The 26,183-nt window shown below is 38.4% G+C and overlaps 1 protein-coding gene and 1 pseudogene across 8 annotated transcripts in view; both read right to left on the bottom strand.

Moving 5' to 3' along the window:
- Positions 1-26,183, bottom strand: part of GRM7 (glutamate metabotropic receptor 7) — an 871,847-nt gene that overhangs the window by 459,784 nt on the left and 385,880 nt on the right. The window lies entirely within an intron of this gene.
- On the bottom strand, positions 8,075-19,865 carry LOC110151428 (small ribosomal subunit protein eS10-like; annotated as a pseudogene).

A 26,183-nucleotide genomic window follows, 5' to 3' on the forward strand; every position in this document is an offset into this window, starting at 1 on the left:
CCGGAGTTTACTCAAACTCATGCCCATCGAGTCGGTGATGCTGACACCGTAGTTTCAGTTATATGTGAACTGTCACTTTACAAAGGTATATACAGCACTTTAATTACAAGACCTAATCTTCTGAATTGCTTTGATTAGTATGCTGCCAGAATCAGCTTTCATGTAAAATTGGTTTTATTAGAATTTTAAAATAAACATCATGTCAGGAACCCTATTTATTTCTTTTATAAAAACTGCTGAAGTGGTTTATGTATGTGAATAATTCTTTGTGAAATTTTTAATTTCCAGGAAAAATCCATGTGTACAACTTTGAAGAATCTCTCAATGATTTTGGCTCCAATAAGTTACATTTGTGTAGATACTCCTCTGAAATGATACTCTTGATAAAAGTATTTCTGCCAACTAATGCCCCGAAGCCTTTAAACTCAACTCTTATTTATACAATGAAATGCCTTTCCAAACTCTTCTTCCTGGTTGGTCTGCATTTAACAGTAATGCTTAACTTCAATTATTTCTTTCTTTCTTTCTTTCTTTTAAGAATCAAAAGCACTCTTTCATACCCATTAAATTAAGATCCCCTTGAGACATGGGGCTTGTCCTTCCTATACTATATGTTTGCATATAACTTTGGTGTTTGTCTTTATTTCCTATTAATATTAATAACTGAAAAATAAGATCCTCATCCAAACTTGAACTGAGAACTTAGTGTGTGCAAAGCTTTGTATCTAGCATTTCATGTGCACTATCTATTTAAAAATCACATTTTTATGAGGCTGACACCACTCTTGCCTTCATTTAACAGATGTGAAAACTGAAGCACAAAGAAGTTACAGAAAAAGACCCTTTTTCTGTATTGTAGTTTACAGTATTAACATTTAACTCCAGCTGTCTGACCCTAGGACCCATGCTCTTGACATTTCCCACAACTCAGAACTCGGAATTAGAGAAAATAAAATCAAGGCCACAAAAAGTAAGTGGTAGGTTGAAGATGTGAATACCAAGTTTTTCAATGAACCAATCAAAACTGAAACAGATGAGTAAACTAATTTGCCTACAATGAAAGGAATTTGAGATCAGGTCCAGGGAGGGAAACAGCCTACAGCTCCAAGCCCTCTGTCTGCTGGTTAATCCTTGGGAAGGATATAAAGGAAGAAGGGAAATTCCTCGGGTCCACATTTCCCAAGTGAAGCTCCCTCTTCTGGGAGAAGGGAACAGAAGAATAATTTGGCAAACACATTTGGGGATTATTGAACAATGTTTCTCACTCTCAGTGTTTCATAATGTGACTTTAATATTACAAAGATTTTGACAAGTCCTGCATAAAAGACACCTTCCTGATTATGTTTAATCAGTGTTGCTCAGATTTACTAGTTTACAGATCCTATTTGTATAGGTAGCACAATGATGTCCCAAAGATGCTCAATGCTTAAATCTCAGAAATGTTGATTAGGTTGTATTTTATGGAAAGGAAAGCATAAGATTGTAGATGGAATTACGATTGTTAGGTAACTGACTTTGAGATGAGATTATCCAGTGGGCTCATCCTGGCTCACTGCATGAGAGAAACAAGAAGAGTCAGAGAGAGTTTCAAACGTGCTACACTGTTGGCTTTGAAGATGGACCATGAACCCAGGAACCGAGTCAACCTCTAGAATCCGGAAAATAGAAGGAATCAAGCTCTTCTCCAAACTTCAGCAGGAAGACAGACTTGCAGACACCTTGGTTTTAGACACCTGAGACCCCTTTTGGACCTTGGACCTTCAGTACTATAAGATAATCCATCTTGGTTCGTATTGTTTTAAGCCACTGCTGTTAAGGTAATTTGTTACAGTGGTAAACAAGAAACTGATACACCACTCTCTTTGCAACACATAATGTCAAACTTAATTTTGAAAATACAAATCTAGTCCATTATCCTGGCTTCCACATCTTAAAAGCTTGTGGAAAATGGAATCCTGATGTTTCAGTGTAGTTTCTCTAAAATGTTAATGTGAACATGAATTGTGCGGGTATGTTTTAAAAATACAGATTCTGATTCAATAGACCTGCAGTGGGACCTAAAATGTTGCATTTTTTAAAACCTCCCAGATGATACTGGTGCTGATGCTGCTGGCTGATATTCACATTTAGAGCAGCAGAGTTAAAAGTGTACCAAAAAAAAAGAAAAATGAAACAAACCCCAAAAAACTCTAGCCTTCTTAGGAAAACTTTGGTAAAAGGAATCTCATGAAGTTTCAAACAGAAAATGCCTACCTGCAGAAAAACAATCAAGGAAATAGATTTGTAAGTATTGCTTCATCCATCAATGTTTATGACCCAGAAAAATTTCTACACAAAGGGGGCATAGGACAGAAGAAGCGTGAAGCACAAGAGGAAGTCTTATGAAATATTCTCAATTTGATCACAAAGCCACCTAAAATAACTGTTTAGCACTGTAAAAAGAATTAGATATACACAGAATAAAATAAAAGATAAGATAAGATTCTGGAAGTTTCTGCCTTATTCTCTTTTAAAAACTGTAGTTTAAAACAAATTTTATCCCCAATGTTTCATCCTTGCTTTAGAAACACCCAAGAGGATGGAACCAGAAAGCCTCATCAATTATCTCACCTCTTACCTGCCTGAGGGAGGAAAAAGGGGCTTAAGTAATATTGAGGATGCCAAAAAGAACCATTCTCTGCTACCTTGCCAGCACAAAAAGAACATATGCTTTTTTTCTTTTTTCTTTTCAGAGTAAATTTAGTGTTCGTGAAAGGTGCCAAGTTAAAATCCCTAGAAACGAATGCATTCTTCTTACCTGCAAGTCTGGCAATGGTGATAAAAGCTTTTTCATAAAACTGCTCAGTCCCACAGGAGAGCTCATTTCTGGACCATTTCTACTTAACTGATCTTTATATAAGGAGATAGAAATTACAAGCTCAACCATTAGCAGGCTGTCCATTGTAGGTACTTTAAAGATTAACTCAAAATACATTGTTCGTGACTCGAGACACATTTGTTTCAACATTACCACGTGTGTACAGTGCTGTAGAATTTACAAAGCACTCTATAATAGTCAACACTTACTGTAAACAATTTTCTGAGCTCTTGCTACGTGCCAGGCATGACAAGGCTTTGTATCAGGGCTTTACATGTTTTATCATATTTACATTTCATGACAGTCCATAAATAGGTATCACCGCTATTTTAATTTTGCAGGTGCACGAGCCAAAACTCAGAGTCACCACATGCATCACCACATATGTTGCCTATGGTCACACAGCTAACCAGCAGAGGAGGCAGGACTTTAATCCAGGATACGGTTCCAGAGAGCACTCACTTCATAATTATATAAGATAACTGCTGTCACAATTTAAAAAGACACAAAACTGCCTAAATGATGAAACTGATACATAGGGAACATGGCATGCCAAATGTCATACACAGGAAGTAATATTTAAAGGCAGCGTTCTGCCTTTCAGAGACCAAGGACTTTCCAACTGGTCCAGATACAGTGAGTCAGCATGCTGCCTTTCACTGAGTTTTGCTGGTGTAGATAGATAGTTTTGCCCATAAGAATAAGAAAAGCTATGACAAACCTAGACAGTGTATTAAAAAACAGAGACATTCCTTTGCCGACAAAGGTTCGTATAGTCAAAGCTACATTTTTTCCAGCAGTCATGCATGGATATTAGAGGTGGACCATAAAGAAGGCTGAGCGCCAAAGAATCAATGCTTTCAGACTGTGGTGCTGTGCTATAGAAGACTCTTGAGAGTCCCCTGGACAGCAAAGAGATCAAACCAGTCAATTCTAAAGGAGATCAACTCTGAAGATTTATCGGAGGGACTGATGATGAAGCTGAAGCTCCGATACTTTGGCCACGTGATGTGAAAAACTGACTCACTGGAAAAAACCCTGATGCTGGGAAGGACTGAAGGCAGGAGAAGGGGATGACAGAGGATGAGGTGGTTGGATGGCATCACCGGCTCAATGGATGTGAGGTTGAGCAAGCTCCGGGAGACTGTGAAGGACAGGGAAGCCTAGTGTGCTGCTGTTCATGAGGTCACAAAGAGCCCGACACAACTGAGTACCTGAACAACAACAACATCAAGAAGCCTTTTTACAACTAATGAGTATACAAAGTGGTAAATGTTTCTGACTTTCCCATTAGACGATAATTTAAGTTTTATTTTAACAGAGCAAACACATCTATTTCTGATGGGACCATCCATGCCTTGGAAGAAACTCAGGCTGGTGAAGTTCCCTTGTGGTCATGAGGTCCCCTTCCTGGCACTGGACCAAGAGAGAAGTTTATAGGAAAGAACATGGGCCATGGTTTTCAGGACCAAGATAAACAGTCCCGATGTGACCATTTATTTGATAAAACTGATTTCCTGCAGGAAAAACCATAACCACAATTCAACAGGCATTTCATAGAAGCAGTTCTTTGGGTTGAATGAATATACACCAACCAAAGCTTGCTTTCTCACTTACATACACTGGCACAGACACACACATGAGGAAATATGAAGTCCTGGAGAAGCATTAACACCATGGACATGGTGTTTAGCTGAGTTTTACAGGAGCGGAGCTAAAAAGGCATGAAGTCAAGGGTGGCCACTCCCCACTTTCTCTTTGGGGCACACCTTACAGCTGCTTGATGTCTTACTTTTCTACCTTCTTTCAAGTTTACACTCTGATCTCCACAGAGAACTTTCTCTGCTTCCTCATGGTTTCTGGTCCCTCATAACATGAGCTTCCACTCATCTGCAGAAGGCACGCAGCCTTCTTTAGGGTCCTACTCTCTCTATATAGTCATATAGCTTTGACTACACCTTAGCCTTCCCAAAAAACTAAATGAAAACTGTGTTTGATATGTCTTATTTACTTTGAAATGACTCAGTTTATATTTAACTCATTCAGCAAAGACCTGAGAATTCCCTTTTCCAATTATATCTTTTCTCCTAATATTCTTGCCAATTCTACCTTACACTCTTTCATGGCACATGCCATACATGCTTTGAGCTTGCTCATATACTTGTCTTGCCAACTGGATAGTGACAATATTATTGCAGCAATCACAACTTACTCATCGTATGTCCTTAACACCAAGTAAATGCCTATGTAAATCGGTGTTCAATAGATGCTTGTCAGATCAATAGTAAATTAATCCAAAAGTCTGTATATTAATCAATAAGTAAGTTAGAAAGAAGAATTGAAAAAAGGAAATGAGATGGTCCTTTAAGAAGCTTAACAAGATGAATTAAAGCAATGATGTCACTCACTTTTTAAGCATAAAATACTATTCAGTTAATAATTATATATATATATTTTCATTTATCTGAACACTGGTTTGCTCAAGTAAGACAAACTGTAGTTTGGGGTTTATCAAATTTTCATTTTTATCTTATATTTAGTTTATCCATGATAAAATTAAAGATAAAAATGAAAATCAAACCAAGAGCATAATACTGCTTAATTAATATTTTTTATTTGGAAATTGCTTTAGGGCATCTTCTATTAAACATGACCTTATCATTTTGAGTATATCTTAAATATACCTTTTATGCATCTTTTCACTGCTAACAATATTTTTGCTAAGTAAATCAAACTCCCCATAATATATAAATGCTATTGTAAACTTAATTTAGAAATAAAAATGCTATTCAATAACAACTGAAAGGCAAATATTAAAAAGACAAGATATCAAAGCGAAAACTGTTTGTCCTCACAGTAATATATTACTTAGAATTCTTAATATCTTGAAAAATCATCAATTATTACTTTGTCTTATAATAGCCTAAGGAAGAAAAAAAGAGATTCAAATATAACATATATGTATCACGATCATCTTTCTTAGCTAGTAACTATAAAAATGCAAAACATGCCAATATCTTCCTGTCCATATTCTTTCCTCTTCATCTTATTCTCTCTCAACTTATTCATTTTTAAAGTCTTATTAAAAGAAAACCATAATGACATAGACAACGCAATAAAAATATTTAAAATGTATAGGAGCAAATATTTCTTCTTAATGAAGAGATATAGATCCAGACAGCTAGATTGATACCATTTGAACATTTATTCCAGGCCACTATTGACTGCTTCAGAGTATCCATTCTGATCAAATGTGGCCAATAAGAGATACTAATCTTTTACAAAATAATGTGGACAGTAAATAGAAATAGATTCTGTTTTAAATGGTCATAGCAAAATAAAGCACTGGAAATCTCCTTCTAGCTCACACTTTTGTTCTGTTAGAAAACTGTCTGGTTCATGAAACCTAACATTCCAGAAGTCACTTATCCACAGTAGGGTGGCAAGCCAAAGACTTTATGTGGGGGAAAACATGAGGATAAAACTGGACTCTAGGGTTGTAATGGTTCCTTTCATATGTCAAACTGACTGGGACTTGGGGTGTCTAGATTAAATATTATAATACACACACATGCACATGTGCACTGCTTGTGTCTATGTATTCATTGGAGCCCAAGCAATGAGAACTATTTCATGTGGTAGATTAAGCATCCTTCCTTTGACTGGACTAACTACGGATTGTAATATTGTTTTTCATTGGTTCAAGTTCAAAACAAACAACCCTTATAACAAAACCTAACTGTTAGCAAAGCTGGCAAGGCGCTGTACTTTTGTAACGGAGCAGGACCCTGGGGCCCTTGTCCCCCATCATGACCTCTACCTGCCTTTCGCCTGTGGAAAACTTTAGTCGAAGAATAATCAGAGAAGAGAAAAATGCAGAAAAAAAGGGAAACAGTGAAAGGAGACTCAATAATAATAATAACGCAGTCGTTAAGCATAGTCAAGGACTTCAGTCTTTCTCAGGGTTACAGATAATATCCTGAGCCACATCCCTTATAGGCTGAGCCTGTCTTATAGATACTAAGACACCAGGTGGAGAAGTGAACTACGTGATGCCCCAGAGCATACCCAGGACATGAGCTGCCACAACTCTGAGACCCGGCCTTAGCCAAACGCTGACTGTGCTGTTTCTGCATGTAACACGCCCCCCCCTTCCCACCCTCCCCTCGCTATGAAAGCTCTTGCCCCACTGGTTGCCAGCGCAGGGCTTGAGTGGTGGCCTTTGGACAAGTGTCTGCCCCTCCCCCCCAAGTTGCCCGCATCTGAAATAAAGCAAACTTTCCTTTCCATCAACCTAGCCTGTTTATTGGCTTTTGAGCAGTGAGCAGCCAAACCTTGCAATCCTTTTGGCAACACTTGTACAATAAACCAGTGATCCTTGAGCTAACAACAATATAACAACAACAATAATAAATAATATGACATATTACTATACCAACAAAGTATTTTTCTATACTTGACACTGTGTATGTGGTTCTCACTGTACATAAAAAAAAAGTCAAAAATACTTAGGCATTTATAAATCAAAAGGGCTAGGGCTATATTTCAGTGGGTCAAAAAGATGAGTAACTGATCATGTGGCCTCACTTTTGGTTTGAGCTAGTCTGAAATATAACCCATAAAGAACATGACTATTAGAACTCTAAGGGTATATTCTAGCCCTGTAGCTTAGCAATTGATCCTGTAGCAATTTTCATCTCAGATAGTTATGGAGCATGCACTAAGTCCCTCATCAGACCAGGAGTCAGAACTACATTACGGATCAAGTCTAGTATACAAAGAGGCTCCCACCTAGGGGAGCCTGACAGAGGACACTCTTTCAGAAGTGCATCTTGGCAGGGAATCAAGGGAAAAATCAAACAAATTAGCCTTTTGTAATTAACTGTGTTGGGATGGAAGTCACACTTTTGTAAGGGAAATACTAAAATTTAGAGGTTGTTCATTTTCTCTTATATCGAGGCAACGTGTTTACAATAAAGGGACAGGCATTTTTATACCTATATTTCATTAAAGAGGTAGTGGTTAAAATGAGAAATTTAATAGTGTGGTAGTGCGTCATCTTCTGCAATCACCTAAAACATGCCCTCCAATACAGTCCTACGACATAAGGTTACATTCTCAGTGGCAACTCATGGGAAGTTTAGGTCAAACTCTTTTTTTTTGTTTGTTTGTGTTCTGGCTACAGGTTTATTCAACACAAAACAATCCCTTTCAAGTTTACTGAGGTGGCTGACCACGTCTACAACCAGATCCGCCTCTAAACTAGAATTCAGTTGCTGACCCAGCCCCAGCCTTGGGTTTCTTGTTGGCATCAGGGGGCATGGCGCTTTGTAGGTGTCTCTGTCGACTTCTCCTTGTGTGAATCTTGCAGGTTGCTCTCCCTCCAGACTGTTGGGCCCTGGTCAGCCAGTCTCAGGACAGCTGTGGTGCGGGGTGGCAGGCACAATCTCAGGGGGCAGGTGGAGGTAAATGCGGAGATACTGGATGCGCTCGTTGGTGAGGTACCAGTAGAAGTGTCTCCAGGCAAACTGTTGCTTCACATGGACTTGTGATTTAAAAGACCGCATGGCTTTCATGACATGAAGATTGGGCACGTTCTTGTCTGCTAGTTCGGGGTGCTTAGACGTGTGGATATCCGTCTTGGTCACCATCACCCCCTCCTTAAAAAGAAGTTCATAACTGGTAATCCAGTTCTTCTTGGGCACCAACACTGTGATGGCTGCTGTGTCCAAGGCTGGAGCTTGAAAAGACTAGGTCAAACTCATGATCTCCAGATTGTGCATCAGAAGGTTGCGTCATTCTAGTCTTAGTTACTCAAGCAGAAATGGATTATGTGTGTTCTCTGGCCTATGTCATTTGGAAGTTGAGACTCCAAATGAGTTGCTTTACATTGTAAAATAATGTAAAAATGTCTGAGAAAATGAGAGGAAGAGGAGAAAAGGTCATGGAGGGGAGAGAGGAAAGAGGTGGGGAAGAAGGACCAAAAAGATGATAATGGAGAAATAAGATGAAGCTGGCATGTAAGCATGGTGATTGTATCCTAACTATATCCTAACCACTCAGAGACGGCTTTCCTCCATAAAATGTGTATATGATTTAAAGCTCTTTATGTCTGTCTTCTCCATGAATCTGTCACAATATTTACGAGTTCTGCTTCCTTAATTCTTTGAGATGGGGCTGAGAAAGACCTTGTTAAAACAGGAACACAGATCTCTCAGGAAGGATACATGAAGCAGTTATCAGCTGCCAAGGGTGCAGCTCAAATGTGATACAATTTGAAAGGCACTCAGCCAAGACGGCCCTGAGAACACAGGAAGCAACTAGCTCAAGTGGCTTTGTTGTTGTTGTTTTAATACTAATACAGAGCCAACTGAGGATGCACTTCGGTTGATAAGAGTGTTTCTTGAACTTGGAAGTCTGGTCCTCTGTACTCCTCAGCTGGGGACTTTGACATAGTGTGATTCCTGAAACGGGGAGTCTGGGGTGAGGCCTGACTATTTCTAACAAATACCAGGTGATGAGGAAGCTGTGAAGCTGTGAGGATAAAGAACATGCAACTTGGAACCATTTTTAAACCAAGCTGAAAAAAAAAAAAAAAAAAAAAAAAAAAAAAACACCAAGCTGAGGTGTCACAGAGATCTCTAAATAGATAAGAAGCCACGTAATGAACTGAGAATTGGGGAAAAGTAACTCAAAGAAGATGAGGAAGTGCTGAGAAAAAACTGATGTCTTACGATGACTGCTTCTTAAGCATTCATGTTTATCTACCAATGTCTTTTTTGTCCATGCTTCAGTACACACACTAAAGATACTATGGTCCCCAAAAGACCATCTTTGATCACAAGAGGCGCATTCTAGCTAAACACCAGTGGAGAGCTAATTCAGTTTTCAAACCTTCAAAGAAGAAAACACAAAATTTATCGCAGTGGTTCTCAACTTATGGTCCCACATAAGCAACATCAGCATCACATGGGAATTTGTCAGTGATGCAACTCTGGCTTTATCCCACATCTACTGGATCTGAAAATCCTGGGGTGGGACCCAGGGGTAGGCACATTAAAAGCCTTTCAGGTGATTCCGAGGCATGCTAAATAAAGTTTGTGAAATATTAACCTAAAGGAAGGGTAGGAGTTAATGTGCAAAAGATCTGGTGGAGGGGAGGGAAGGATAGAAAGAAAGAGGTGAGAAGATGTTCCACAGCAAGAGGACTTGGATCAGGAAACAAAAGCCCAAAGGCTGATTTTGCTCTTATCTTCCTTAGGCAGCCAAAAAGTTAACTTTACTTTGAGAAGGAGAAGCAGGTCTTTTTCATGCATTTTCAACAGCCTGGTGCCTAAATGCTTTTGGTTTTGCAACTTTGGCTAAATCACCACAGGAGAAACAGTTGAGAAATGTTACTCAACCCTTTAGGGAAGTAGTTCTCAGCCTGCCCACATATTAGAAGTACCCTAAAAGCTCTAAACAGATGCAGGGAGTGAACACAGAACAATTAAACTGGATACCTGGGTCTGGGTCCAGGCATCAGGTTTTTCTAAAGTTCCTCAGATGGTTCAAATGAGCAGCAAGGGTTGACTGAAGCACTGTTTACTTTGAAAAATCAGTCAGCAAAGTTATGCTTCTGGTAGAATATCTTTGCTGTTGCTTAAGGTAAGAAACAAAAGAAGAGGGTGGCTGACAATAAGATAACTAGATAGCTTCACTGATTCAATGGACATGAATTTGCCCAAACTCTAGGAGACAGTGAAGGACAGAGGGCCTGGCAGTACACGGGGTCGCAAAGAGTAGGACACAACTGAACAACTGAATAACAACAAAAAGGCAAGAAAGAATACAGGAGTGTCCATTTTGGCTTTCTTGTTCAGGTCCCTTCTTTTCATACTGGGAAAAGTTTTCTGTTAAACTGTAGGTGTATCTTCATGAGCAGAATGAATCATACAACTACCATACAACTATCATACAACTGTAGTAGAAACTATATGCTTCCATGGAAGACAGCCTAGTTTAGAAAACATCCTTCCTTCTAGGTCATCTGATTCTGATTATATAGGGGTTCTGTGCTTTCATTTCTTTTGAGATAGGTCACAATCCCAAATTGTAGATAACTGATAGCAATAGGAAATAATAATCTAGTCCAAAGACATGCGAATATATGGAAGTTTTATCTGCTGGAAGTTTTATTGACTCCCCCTAGTCAATTTTGCATCCATGTGCAAGCGTGTTTCAGTATTCTTGATCTATAAATGTGTCTGTTCTTTGGTTCTCCTCTGAACTGCTTATAACATCACCTAGGGTCCTCTGCTAATACTTAAATAAAAATTTCAGTGGGCTCATTTTAAATCATATGAGACTTATGATTTCACATTTATTGAAGGATTATATTTAAACACAACTGACTCTAAATTAGGGGTGAAAACATTTGACAGACATGGGCTCATGAGGAGTCTCTATGGGGTCCAGTGGAAAGCCTCAAGGGGTATTTATAACCAATAGGCCAGTGTCTATTCCCTTCTTTCCCATACTCTGCAAAACTAAGGTCTCATAACAGTGTAATTCTAACCCCTTGCCTCTGGATTTCTCATTAGATTATCAATTGATACAATTTTCTCATTTACCCATTCTACACTTTTAACATTTCAAGGCCTTGTGGTAAGAGCATGGTTTCATTATGGGAGACAGAATATTCCTCCTGAATTTTTTTGCTAATAGAGAAAGAAAAACAACAAGGAAAACTTCAGCTTTCTTGTCTCCTTGCGAACCAAAGGTAGTGAGGTGGGCCTAATCAATAGTTGCCAAAATTAACATGGGACTTTTAAGTTCCTATAACCCATATTAATCAGTGCATTTCAGTTTTCCACAAAGAAGCAATTTCCAACCTTATTCTTTTTTTTTTTTACTCAAATAAAGGAAAAAATACAATTAACAAATTCCAAAGCACAATAAGTGTTATGAGTTTTCCTGAAACAACAGACAAAAGCACCAGAGAACAATACCCAATTTCAGCAAATATATCCCCTGTTTGGAAAACTACCAACTGCTATTACAAAACCAATTAAATGGCCAGTTAAGACACCAAACGGGCCTCCTACAATTCCAGAGTCAAAAGATCAGTTCAGGGGATGTAAAATAAGTTCAAGTTACATTTGGATATTGAATAAAACTTATTTTCAGAAGAGTCAGTTACCTCTGTTGAAAAAAAATGAATTATTCAAGTTTAAAAAGCAAATGTGGTTTTATGATTGGAGGTTCAAGTACATTCAGCAACCGGAAAGTGATACAATGCACAGTTTCTGTTTAGACTGTCACAAAATAGGTACATTTTACTGGGTTTCACAGAGTTCATGTCAAAAATCCTAAACTGAATATTTTCTGGATTGAAAAAATACAATAAAATAGAAATCATTTTGTTTGGTAAAAAAAAAAAATAATAAGTAAGTAGGCACATTGTTTTCCTTACATAAGGTTTTCAAGGGTGAGTAATAACAATGCTCAAGCATTTCTAATTCACAGAGATTTGTTTGTTGCATGTAATTTCTGGGTACAACTCTGGTCACACGCAAACAATCCTTACTGATGTCACTTGGGCTTCCTTGCAAAAAGCAATTTCCAGCAGCCTCTGCCTCCACTGAGAAACTCCATGTTCCATGACATGGTTTTATTTTTCAAGACCAGTTCTTGTAATTTCATGCAGCAATTTAGGTGATTGTCAAGCATGGTGTATTCAAACTAAACGCTTTCTTTTGAAAAGTAACACTTTGCTGTACTGAATTTTTCAATTTTTAGCCAGAAAAAAAAAATGAGTTTTAATAGCACTGCCTTTAACTTGTATTTTAGATTTTGTTTTTCCTCTTGAACAACAGACTAGTATTTTTTTTTCTTCTAGTGTATTATTATACCTATCACACCTTCCTTTGGTAATTTCACCATGGTGAGATATATCAGAGCTTCCTTCTCTTCCCACTCCCCTCTTTTTTTCTTTTCTATTTTTCTAAAACCATTTTTAACTTTTCACTTCATTGTTGTGGAGACAAAGGGCTCAGAGGGTTACCCAGTGACCCTGGCGTCAGGATGGAAACAATGCCCCATACCTGGCACTGACAACTGTCTAGCTCAGGGGTCCTAAAGCAACATCAGATGGCCAAATACCCTTCCCTGTAACCTCACCTGGCCTCCCAGAGCATTTCTTAGGCTCCAAAATCATTGTGGACAGTGACTGTAGCCATGAAATTAAAAGATGGATAAAGTGTGAATAATAAGAATAATATCCATCTAACAGGATTATCATCTAACAGGAGAATGTCAAGGCTGTATATTGTCACCCTGCTTATGTAACTTACATCATGAGAAACACTGGGCTAGATGAAGCACAAGCTGGCATCAAGACTGCCAGGAGAAATATAAATAACCTCAGATATGCAGATGACACCACCGTTATGAAGTAAAGAACTAAAAAGACTCTTGATGAAAGTGAAAGAGGAGAATGAAAAAGTTGACTTAAAGCTCAACACTCAGAACACTAAGATTATGGCATCTGGTCCCATCAGTTCATGGCAAATAGACGGGGGATATAGTGGAAACAGTGACAGACTTTATTTTTTGGGCTCCAAAATCACTGCAGATGATGACTGCAGCCATGAAATTAAAAAAATGTTTACTCCTTGGAAGGAAAGTTATGACCAACCTAGACAGCATATTAAAAAGCAGAGACATTACTTTGCTGACAAAGGTCCATCTAGTCAAAGCTGTGGTTTTTCCAGTAGTCATGTATGGATGTGAGAGTTGGACTGTGAAGAAAGCTGAGCACTGAAAAATTGATGCTTTTGAACTGTGGTGTTGGAGAAGACTCTTGAGAGTCCCTTGGACTGCAAGGAGATCAAACCAGTCCATCCTAAAGGAGATCAGTCCTGAATATTCAATGGAAGGACTGATGTTGAAGCTGAAACTCCAATACTTTGGCCACCTGATGTGAAGAACTGACTCATTTGAAAAGACCTTGATGCTGGGAAAGATTGAAGGCAGGAGGAGAAGGGGACAACAGAGGATGAGATGGTTTGATGGCATCACCAACTCAATGGACATGAGTTTGAGTACACTCCGGGAGTTGGTGATGGACAGGGAGGCCTGGCGTCCTGCAGTCCATGGGGTCGCAAAGAGTCAGACATGACTGAGCAACTGAACTGAACTGAACAGGATTATTATGAGTTATGATTCTAGAAGAGTCTGGCAGATTATAAACAGTGTTTCTACTTTTAAATAAGTAAATCACAAATAGACTGTTGTTGTTTAGTCACTAAGTTATGTCTGACTCTTATGACCCCATGGACTGTAGCCCACCAGGCTCCTCTGTCCATGGGTTTTCCCAGGCAAGAATACTGGAATGGGTTAACATTTCCTTCTCCAGAATCATATAGGTACTTCCTTTAAAGGTCTGCCCTTAATTTAACCTGAAGTCAATTGAAAAATCTAGACTCAAATGATTTCCATTCCAAATATGCTCAGAAATGGCTAGGGTGTTATATCCTAGTAGAAAGGCAGCTGGGCTGTATCATTTCTGAGCCCGTATCTAGCACAGGATTTATGTGAATGTGGCCTGAGTTCTTGGGAAAGAATTCATAAATACCCAACTACCCCCTCACCTAGAAAAGGAAAAGGTGCCTGCTGAAAAGCATACCAGTGATTTGACAATTAAATTTGAACAACTGCCTCTTCACCAGTCACTACATGAATACTCTCAATGCATACTGGGAAAAATACACACAGATCCAACAGAACCCCCCCCCCAAAAAAAAAAATTATTAACTATTCACTAATAATCAAGTAAACATTCACTGACTCTCCATTCACTGGCAGGTTTAATGCAAGCTGCCTTAAATACATTCACCAACTTGGGCTACCTTTACTTGACAGTAAGGGAACTGAGCCCCAAAGAGTGACTCTAATATGTTTTGACACATCTAGTGCCAAGAGCTTTTCATTTATTCACACACTTAGTCATCACAGTAATCCTCAGTTTATAGAGCTGTGCACTCAACTTCAAGAAGTCACTGAAACTGAGCTAGAAGCTGGCAGAGTCTGGATTTTAGTCTCAGAGACTCCACTGCTTATGGTAACCATAACCAGAGCAGAGCCCTAACCCCAGCCTTTGGGTGCAGACAACGAGATGCAGCCTCTGTTCAAGGAGAGTCAGTTCATCTCCAAGTCTCAGCTCTGCATCAGCAAAATGAGAGGAGCACAGTGGAGCATCTCAAGGGGCTTTGTGCAGCCAACGTCCTGTGACTGCTGGAAATCAGAACTGCTGACCAGAGCCCTCCCCATGAGAAACAGTGAAGGGTCAGTTCTGTTGACTACCTCCAATGACCACTTCCCTGTAGATTTACAGCCACAACCTTTCTCTAGGATTCCCCCTTCATTTCTAACATCCTATGAAGCACAGGGCTCCTCCATGTGGCTTGGGTGTTTCCAAGACCTCTGTTTCACAAATAAAGTAACATTCTTTAAAAACTGCAAAATGTATCAAGCAACCAAGGTGGGCTTTGGAATTCCAATTAAGCAGCGCCTGCTGCTATCCAAATGCTCTAGCAGAAAAGAGGTAAAAAAGAGATTCCAAATGATGGATGAAGAGCTGTGACCACAAATGGATCATTTACACTGTCGGCTTCGTCTGCTCCATCTGGCTCCAGCCTAGCATAGACCAGTGCCAATACTGTTCATCTGGAACCTGCTGCAGGGCACACTCATTCATTTCCACACATACCACACATACCTTAAGAGTCTGGTAAAGTACTTTTACAAAACCCATGGGGATTTCAGTCTTCACCTTGGATCACCACATTTCCATATCCTTTGTTTTCCGCTTTCTCAGCAGCTGTGTGCAAGATCTGGACTCTCCTTACCCCTCAATGACCCTTTTGTCATATTCCTTTCCTTCTGATTATTTCTAAGCTCTTAGAGTAGCAACAAAACACTCAATGTACAACACAGATTTCCTTGAAATAAAATAGGAGGATACAACGGTGATAGCCAACATCCCTAGTCTTAAGAGTATATCAAGGGGTAAACTAGTTCACAGCCTAAACTTAGGCTGCAAGAATTTTTTGTTTACACTTTGTCTTCACAGATTCAAATTAGTGTTCACAACTTCAAAAACTGGAATGTTTTTGGAAAAATCTAGATTCATGGTTCTTCCTGGAGAACAAGAGGACTTCGCCAATGGGTCGCTTTGTCCAAGGGTGAATAGGAGTTTCATTTCTAACAAGGATGTGGACCCACCAGTTGCCCTTGTTCATACTACTTCCCATTGCTTTCATTCTCTGTCTGCTTTTCTTGGCAGTTTTATCGATTTAGATTCTAGGCCTTTAGGTTTTTGAATTTTTGCATAAAGCCTACTTTCTCAACCTGATCACCTGTTCCTTGGTCCTCTACACTCTAGGTTTAAGCATGCTTCACTCCACCTCCAATGACCCTAGAAGACACAATACAAATGGATTGAGTAGAGAAAGCCTGCTAAGAAACAGGGAAGTGGTGCACTGGGAAGACCCAGAGGGATCCGGTGGAGAGGGAGGTGGGAGGGGGGACAGGATGGGGAACACATGTAAACCCATGGCTGGTTCAGGTCAATGTGTGGCAAAAACCACTACAATATTGTAAAGTAATTAGCCTCCAACTAATAAAAATAAATGAAAAAAAAAAGGAAAGGTAAGAAAGAGGGAAGTACAAAGACAGAGAAAGAATAAGTTGGCAAGGAAATACAGTGTTAAATAATGGTTTAACAAAAGTAAGTAAATAAAAGTGGTTAAATAATGGGCTTTGAATCAGGCCACCATGTCACTCACTGTACCTGCCTGAATAACATACTTTCTCGGCCTGAGTAGCCTCAACTGGAAAAATATATGATGCAAATGTGCACTAACTACCTCAATTTTAGGGATAGACTATAAGGATTAAATAAAAGGTTTTGCACAATACTCAATACATGGATGGCTCAATCACCAGAAACTAAAAAATGCAGAAGAGCAAGAAGGTAGCTGGATAATAGTCCCTGTGATTTCCTATGAGAAGCCATTCAATTACAAAAAAGAAGAGGGGAAGGAATGAAATTTGTACAGCTATAAACTTTTCAACATGGAAATCCCTTGTATGGGTCAATGAATGACACTTAAAACTTCACAGGACTGTGATGGGCTCTATGGAAGAGGCTACAGGTGGACATGTGAAATCCAATTAATACTAACATGAATGGTTTTGCAAAAGCATTGATTACCTTAGTTAATTATTAGTGATGAAATTGGTTTCCTACCACTAGGTTTTTACCTAGGCTTACTTGGATTTAAATAAATAAGCTCATGGAATAGAGCTTATAACTCAATTATTTATTTTTTTAAGTGAAGTATAGTAGATTTATAATCCTTTTGTTAAGTTTTAGGTGTACCAAAAAGTGATTCAGTTATATGTGTGTGTGTGTGTGTGTGTGTTTGTGTGTGTGTGTATATATATATATATTTTTTTCACATTCCTTTCTGTTATAGGTTTTTACAAAATACTGAATATTGTTCCCTGTGCTATACAGTAGGTCCTTGCTGTTTATCTATTTTATATATAGTAGTGTATATGCTACTAGCTTTTAATTTATCCCTCCCCTCCTTTCCACTTTGGTAACCAAAAGTTCGTTTCCTACATTTGTGTTCATTGCTCAATTCTTATCCTTGTGGGGGAAGGAGAAAGGAGTGGAAGCTAAGTTAGAGCAAACACAGCTTTACTCTCTAGATACTAGCATCCATGTGAGGTACTGAGCTTCCTAAATTTTTTGACAAGAAGTAAGCAAATTTTAATGGCCATTCATAGGGATTTGCTCTGTTAGTTAACATACTAGGTTACTCTTGACCAGAAAGATTCTTAATCTCACATGGTCAAGATATTCTCAGAAAATGCCTTTATGGATAAGACTGAAGATAAAATAAACATTGTGCAGATGATATATTAATAACGAAATAGACATGGCCTCTTAAGAACACACTCTTGATAGCAAAGAGGCCCTCCATAAAAAAACCCTATAGGCCCCTCACCCAACCTGCCCCTACCACAAAGGCCTCTCTCATTTAGGACTTCCAAAAAAAAATCTGATAACTAACGAAGGAGTGACTTGCATTACTCAGTAGACAGATCCCTAATGTAAGACATGGGAAATGGGGGAAGTAATTTCATGTACAATCCACTTCCACACATCCAAGCCTTTGCTTATGCAGTTACTCTGAAATGACACCCTCATCTTTTCTAGCAAAATCTGTTTAGATCTAGCTATCTAGTTAAGGCTTCTCAAATTCCCTGAGAAATGTAATCACTCTATTTAGATTCTCTCAGCAACTTTTAGCAGTCTTCACCAGAAATTTATCAAATTACTACTTATTTATTGAATTGTCTCTAAACTAGATGATAAATTCTTCAAGGATAAGAGTCATGCTTATTCAACTTTGCATTTTCAGAGCCTAGAATATTCCTTAGGACATAGTAAGTGCTCAGCAAATGGTTCCTGGGCACCTTTCTTGAGGAAACTGATGTCTTTTGTTGAGTGTGAATGTGTGTGTGTGTGTGTGTGTGTGTGTGTGTGTGCATGCGCGCATGTGTGTTTCTGTGTGTATAGAAAGTCTATAGTCTCACAGACAAAACAACCATCATTTTATATCAAGTGGGTCACCTCACTATAAAAACTCCCCAAACTTCTAACTAGAGAAAACCACAGAGGCACTCCAGTTACCATCAAATATTTTTCTCTGATATTGAAGTGATAAAATGGTGAGCAGGTAAGCTTTTCCACTTGTTTAAAAGTATTCCTTTAAACAAACTCCAAACAGAAATAATTCTTATTCTTTCATTTATCCACTTGAAAATTATTTATTTACCATATACCTACCATGTATGAGGCAATGATCTAGGGACTAGACTAAATAGGACAGTCCTTTTTTCATGGTGACTTCCCTCTAACAGATGAAACCATAAATGAATGGTTTTATGTTTCATTTAATGAATAAAACAGAGAATTTCCTAGAGTAGTAAGTGTGATCTGATGTTTGAGTTGATCCCTTGAGAGTAACAAGGAGATAAGCATGCAAAAATCTGGGAAAACATTGTTCTAGATAGAGGAACCAGCCAGGCAGGGGTCATGGAAGCAGATAAACATGGCACGCTGGAGGAACAGAGAAGAGGTCAGTACACGGAACGAGGGGCAGAAAGGATGAGGCAGGAACATCCGTATTAGGCCTGTGACCTGGTGAGGGATGCACATTTTTTGTGTTAATGGAGCAATTTACCCAGGGGAGCGGCATGGTTTGAGCTGCAGTTTTATAAGATGACTTGTACAGCTCTGTAGAGAAACAGACTGTAGGGAAACAAGAGTGTAAACTCAGAAACCCCACAGGGGAAATCTGTGGTAAGTCATTTGGGGATGACATTTTATAGCTGGTTGGTGTGCTTTGCGGAATGCAGATAGAAGCTGGGTTAATTCTTAAACTCTCATCAGTATTGTCTTTAAGGGAGAAATCAAGCTATTACTGCTAGAAATTTCACCCAACCAACTTCTCTCCATCATCTTTTGTATTTAAATTTTATGGTTTAAACATGTTGAATGAGTATATAACTTGTTTTTAGACTATTTGTGGCTCTGTTCTTTGAAAATATTGAAACAAACAAACAGTGTTGCCAAAGCATGTAGTTTAAATGGAGACATTTCTGAGCACCCTTTTATAAAATATCAGCCTTAATTTAAAGTCATACTTGAATAGTCAAGGTAATGTGTTGATTTCTTATTTTCTACATGAAGAATCTGACAAACGAGAAAGAAGTGGGTAGACTATTTACTCCCGGAGCTGAAAAGGCAGTGGCCCCTCTGAGAGTTAAATGAATATTACAAGATAGAGACTAGGGGAGACAGAATTTAAAACCAAATGTAGCTCCTGAGTCTAAGTGCTTAATGTCTATATTATGGTACCTCTTCCGTTTCTAAAAGGGCCTTCGACATTTTTCTAGTGTGGCCCCTTCTTTAACTGGTGAGAAATGGAGATTCAAAGACAGCAGTTCTCCTGCAAAGGAAAAACGAGGTCTTTTGCTCTTCATTGACTAGTTCCAGTAAGCATGGATGCCTTATGAAGACCAAACTTATTACTTCATCACCATGAAAAATTTTGCTGAGGAAGGTGGAAACAGGCTACTTCCTTGGAATAATTAACAGAATATTTGTTCTTCCTTCAAAACTGATCCAGGAAAGGATCAGATGAAATTGAGTCTTATCTGTTTATCATCTGTAGAATGCTTAGAGGTTTGAAGGTAAACCCATTAATAGCAATAATTAGAGAAGCAACAACTACATTATTTCCATGTGCTGAGCTAGGCTTGGTGCCTTTTATACATGACTTCAATTTAATCCTCACAACCATCTTATGAGGAAAGTACTCTTATTATAGCAATTTTACAAAAAACTAAGGCTCAGAGAGGTTAAACTAGCCCAAAGTCAGAGAGTCCATGGCATCGTTAGAGTTAGAATCTGAGCAGTCTGACTCGAGCAGGACTCAGCTGACCAAGCCTACTGACCACATCCAGCCTACTCCCTCCCTACAAATCAGCAGACGCAGTTTGGGACACAGCTGAGCCCACCTCTTCCTTCACTCTCATGGCTGCTTTTTGAGCTACAATGGCTTAGTTGAGGAATTGCAACAGAGATCATACTGCTGCCAAGGCCAAGATATTTACTATCTTGCCTTTCACAGAAAACATCTGCTGAACTAGAGCATGTACTCCAAACATTCTTTAAGAAATGTTCATTGGCTGCTTACAGTGTGGGGGTGCAGTTCTGGGTGCTTTGGAAGTTCAGTAAACAGATGGATACCCTTAGGGAAGTGATACCCTAAAACCTGCTGCCTCTTGATCAGATCTGTCTACAGAATTTGTGGAGCACAGTACAAAATGAAAATGGAGACCTTAAAGAAAAAAAAAATATATATATAGGTTCCAAACAGCAACAGCAGAGCCTTAGAGCAACCACGGGGCCTGGCGGGATGAAGCTGGCCCTGTTCCTTATACAGCCTCGATAATACCATCTGTGAAACCACGGTGCCCAAGAGAGCCTGGCACAGTGATCTCCATGATTGAGGAAGGGACATGATTCTTTCCCACACCTCTCGTCCTGGGTGACCACTGGGATGGGGGAGAAGTCCATCTATACGGGTCACATACCAAAAGGGGTCACAATATCAAAGCCATGTCCCTTACACTCAGCAGTGCTAATTCACTGATCATCTTCCTTTTTAAAGCAATACTTATGTAGCCATCATTTGTTAAGATTACATAAATGATGAATAATTTTGGTTTCATGTTCTGATCCAATCAATTATCTTATAATAGGGTAATGAAACAACTCAATTTCCAGTTTCCATAATTGTCTATTTCATGATGAACCTGAAGTGAACACTTATAAAGCATTTTCTGAGAGGCCTTTCACCCACAGCCCAAGAAATCCTTATGGGGATCCCTCAAAAGGCTGGGGGCACTTCAGTCTAGTCTGAAATGGTCAGCAAAATTCATAGAACAGTTTTAAAGCCCTACCTCTGGAGTCTAATGCCTGCACCTGAATCCTTACTCTGCCACATCATAACACTGTGACCTTTGGCAAGGTCCTTAATTCCTCTGTGTCTCAGTTTCCTCAGCTGTAAAGTGGGATTCGAAATACAACTGACTCATAGGGATGCCTTAAAGGATTAAATGAACTTAAATGTGTAAAATTCTTACAATAACATCTGGCAAATGCTGAATACTCTAAGTATTCATCACCACCACCATCCTCACCCTCCTCCTCCTCCTCATTTCCTGCAGATGGAACTAAAAGCAAGAGATTATAAACTAAAATATCTACTTAGGTCTGCATAAATCAATAAGGTATGAATGCAAATAAATCAAGTTAGTACTTTAAAAACAGAGTGGCAGGCAATGCTTATAATGAAGAATGCATATCTTCTTCTGAAGGATCATCAACCACTCAGCTTTATAGCCAGTGAGACCAACTCTTTTTTCCTGAGCCAGACATCTAGATATTTGCAAGAAATCTTCAAGTTTTCAATGTCGACAATGAATTCAATTTCATTTAAATACCCTAGGCAGGTCAAACAACATCTAACCTCATCCTCTAGTCAAACATTTTGCAAACTTTGCTGTGTAACATCCATCAGATTCTCAAAGGGGTGTGAGCTCCAGAAAAGAGTAAGAACTCCAACTCTAGAGCATCAGTGAACCATCAACATTTCTCAGCCCAGGGAAAACTGTTCTAATTCAGAAGACCTTCCGAGATGGTGTGGAGCTCTGCATCCAGAAGGACACCAGGGTGATGGGGGAAACCGGTGAGAAGGAAAATACAACTTGTTCGCTTTAATACAGTCGTTTCTACTGCAAACATCAGAACCCTCTCAAACTAGCTTTTAGCACCAGAGAGGCTCCTTTCTACTACACATTCTGTTTTCTCTGCCTGATTTCATACCCATAATCTTTTCTTCTCTCTTTCAGTATCAAAAGTTAACTGAGGAAAGAGTTATAATTTAATCCAAATACAAGTCAGACATCTTGCATTGATTTTTACTTTGGAGGATGGAGGCAGATAGTGGATTCCCTGTGCTTCCACCCTCAGTTTAAATATTTACTTCTGATAATTGAAAACAACAACAAAAAAAGCCCTCTGTTCTTTGGCTACGGGGAATTATTCATCCATTTTGGGCCTCTCACTTCTAGCAACAGAAATGGGATAGTAATAAATCTCTTTGATAATTCATTCTTGAAGGCAGGTTATACATACGACTTTTGATACATACAAAGGGTTTAAAGGTCTTAAATCTTAGTCCAGGGATATTGTGAGGCAGTCACTCTACTTGCAGCATCTATTAGAGAATCCGGCACACAAATTGAGTTCATGGAATAAAAAAGTGAATGTCGTGGGAGTGAATCCAACTAGTGGCCAATTTGCTCTGAATATTATTGCACTGTTACCATCTAAACCAAACAGTGGCCTACAATGGTTCTCTATTTCATAACAAGTTATCACAATTAAAATACAAGGACCACAATAGCCTAACACTACTTTAATCTAAACATCTGTTTGCTCTGTTATGATTACATTCAAATGATCCAGGCATACAAGATTTTAATCCCATTTGGTATTTTTTCACATACTTGTATGCACATTGTCATTCTATTGCCACGCTGTCTTTGTGAAAAGTATAACAATACCCTCACATTGACACTGAAACCCTAGGGAAAAAAAAAAGATGATTTAAGGTCAGGCTTTGAGAGGATAATTATTCTCTTGACTCCTAGCTAAGTACACTTTTCTCAGTAAATGAACCACATTCCTTTTACCCTTTCTTTGGAAGCATTAAAATTCTCCTGGCTTCTTACATTTTTAATAGTCCCTTGTTGAACTCCATCACCTCTGCCTAACTCCCTCTCAGTGTATCATTAGTGAAGACCTAATAACATAACATTTACCTTATGTCTCCCAATTGCCTACAGAATAATATTAAAATTTCCTACTAGGCTTCGAAAGGTACTTCACAATCCAACCTGAGTCAACCTCTTTACCATAATAATCTCCAACATTTTGCTTTCAAGTTCCTTCCAATCTTGCCATATTGATTTTCTCTCCATCTTTCTCTTTCCTAAGCTTCCCTAATTGGACTCTCTTACTTGTAATCAAGTGTATCATCTAATACATTCATAAGTACTAGACTTACTCCAACTTCCAAACTGCATACCATGAAAGGGTTTCCATTTCTTTTTCCAGTCTTCCAGATTGTTTTCTTTTTTTAATTTTTTCTGAATATCAGCAAATGTTTACTGTTTACATAAACGCTTATTTCTACAGTTAGTTTTAGAAGATAAGTTCATTCTTTTAACTACTTTTAAGTGTTTCCTGCCAAAATACAAAAGTAAAAGTATATCCTCTGGTTCCTAATCACAGTCATTACCAATTATAAGGAATGATATAATCCTTTAAAAGAATCAGCATAAAGGAAAAAAGAGTATTTTGAGTTTTTCTTTGTAGCTGTAATTCTTTCAGGATATCTAGTTTCAGTGTATTGTTCCTTCAATATCTACTCTCTTTTTCTCTGTAGAATATTTAGCTGAGCTCTTGACAAAAAAGAATAATATGAGTAACTTTTGGCCAAGATATATCAGCTTGAGGATGCCCACAATCTCCGGCCATGCCATTAAAGGGAAAGGGTGTTCTTTCTCCTTCTCATTTCGCCCTTCCTGGTTGGAATGCAGACATGTGGTGTGCCATCTGACTCCTGCTAGTGAGGGCAATGCCCTTGGCATGGTAAACAAGGAAGAATTAGAATGAGTCCCTAACAACTTGCACCCAGAGCCACTCAGACAGCAGTGAGACAGAAATGTACCTCTCTCTCTCGTGTTTATTATGTTATTTTTGAACTCTCTCACATACAGTTGTATTTATCACAAATACAGAAATATCAATCCTTGAGTATTTCCACAGGTTTTTCACATGGAAAATTCAGGAGGAAGCAACCACATTCTAATGTGGTGACTTGTCTATAACAAAACTTCTAATTTTGGTGATTAAGAAGTGGTATGTCCAGTCATGCTCTTTTCTGCCTTTAAATCTATTTATATTTCCCTTATCAGAATTGGTTTCTATTTTATTAAATGATATTTAAGTTTTAATATCATAAAACACTATGGTTTTGAAGATAAGCATTCAAAAATATCCCCTATCCACACTTTCTAATTGTCTATATGTATGTGGCTGATAACACATAGGATTATTCTGTCCATAATATTGAGATACCTTTCTCTCTCCCTATTCATTTACCTTCACTCCAAGAAATGATGGGCAATTGTAAAAGCTAAATGGAGCCCAAGAAACATACGTGAGGAGGTCTGCAGATGACAAACTAACTGTTATTCTCCAGAGTCTTTCTGCCTTTATTTTCAAGAAGGCTGGGGGAAAGGGACAGTCAGGGAGTTTGACATCAACATGTACACACTGCTGTATTTAAAATGGATGATCAACAAGGATCCCCTGTAAGACACAGGGAATTCTGCGCAGTGTTATGTGGCAGCCTGGATGGGAGAGGAGTCTGAGGGAGAACGGATCCATGTATAACTGAGACACTCTGCTCTGCACCTGAAACTGCCAACACTGTGATCGGTTATACACCAAGAGAAAATTAATTTTTTTAAAGCTGGATAACTGCTTGGAATAAAACAACCTAATGACAGGTAATTCCATGAATACATATAATTTATCTTTTAGTGGAGGTCACAAAGCCTCTTTGAAAATTTCAAGAAAGCTATGGAAATTCTATCTCTGCACAACTACATATCAATACACACGTGCACTTAACATTTAATTTCTTAAAATCACTTCACAGACTTGTAGAAGACCAGATGTGAATTCCAGAGTAAACACCTAGACTGACATTTATTTAAATATCTGTATCTCTATTTTTATCACTATCTATATATTTATCTCCTAGATTTTTAATAACTTAGTGTTTAATAAACTATTGTGTTCTCCTTCTGATCTTCACTTATATATGATGATAAAGGTGATAAAAGAAATAAGAGGAGCAAAGCTATCTGTACTGATGACCTCCTATGCTCTAGGTACTAAATACACCTTATCTTCTTTGACCTTCAAAATAAATATTTTACGTAGTTAATTTACACACAGTATATGTGAAGCATAGATCATTTTTTATCACTGGTCAAAGACTTCACCCTATAAAAAGTGACATATTTGAAACTAAAATCATTTAATATGGAGCCAGAACTCAACCCCCCCTTATTATGTTGGATAAAATTAACCTTACTAGTTAATTGTATATCTTAAAAAAAAACTTTTTTTAATTGAATGATTTCCATGTTATATAATGTACAGAATTTTAAGTTTCAACAGGTTTTGACAAACATAATCAAGACCAGGAGCATTTCTATCAATCTCCCAAATCATCTTTAAACTCACTTTCTCCTCCAAAGTCAGGTATTACCCAGAGTTTAATCACCACATTTTGGGTTTAACTGTTCAGGAATGTCATAGAAATGAAAATTATTCAGTATACCTTTTTTAAGTCTAACTTCTTTTGTCCCACAGGTTTTCAAGATCCATCCATCTGGATGTATATATTGGGAGTCTGTTCCTTTCTACTGCTAAATATTATTTCCCTGTGTGAGGATAGCACAATCTTTACTGTCTTTTTCTTCTTAATGAACATTTTTCAGTAGAATATCATCAAAACATCTAATTTTGATGATTATGAGTAAACCAGCTAGCAGC

Source organism: Odocoileus virginianus, chromosome 26 (assembly GCF_023699985.2).
Source record: "Odocoileus virginianus isolate 20LAN1187 ecotype Illinois chromosome 26, Ovbor_1.2, whole genome shotgun sequence".
NCBI lineage: Eukaryota > Metazoa > Chordata > Mammalia > Artiodactyla > Cervidae > Odocoileus > Odocoileus virginianus.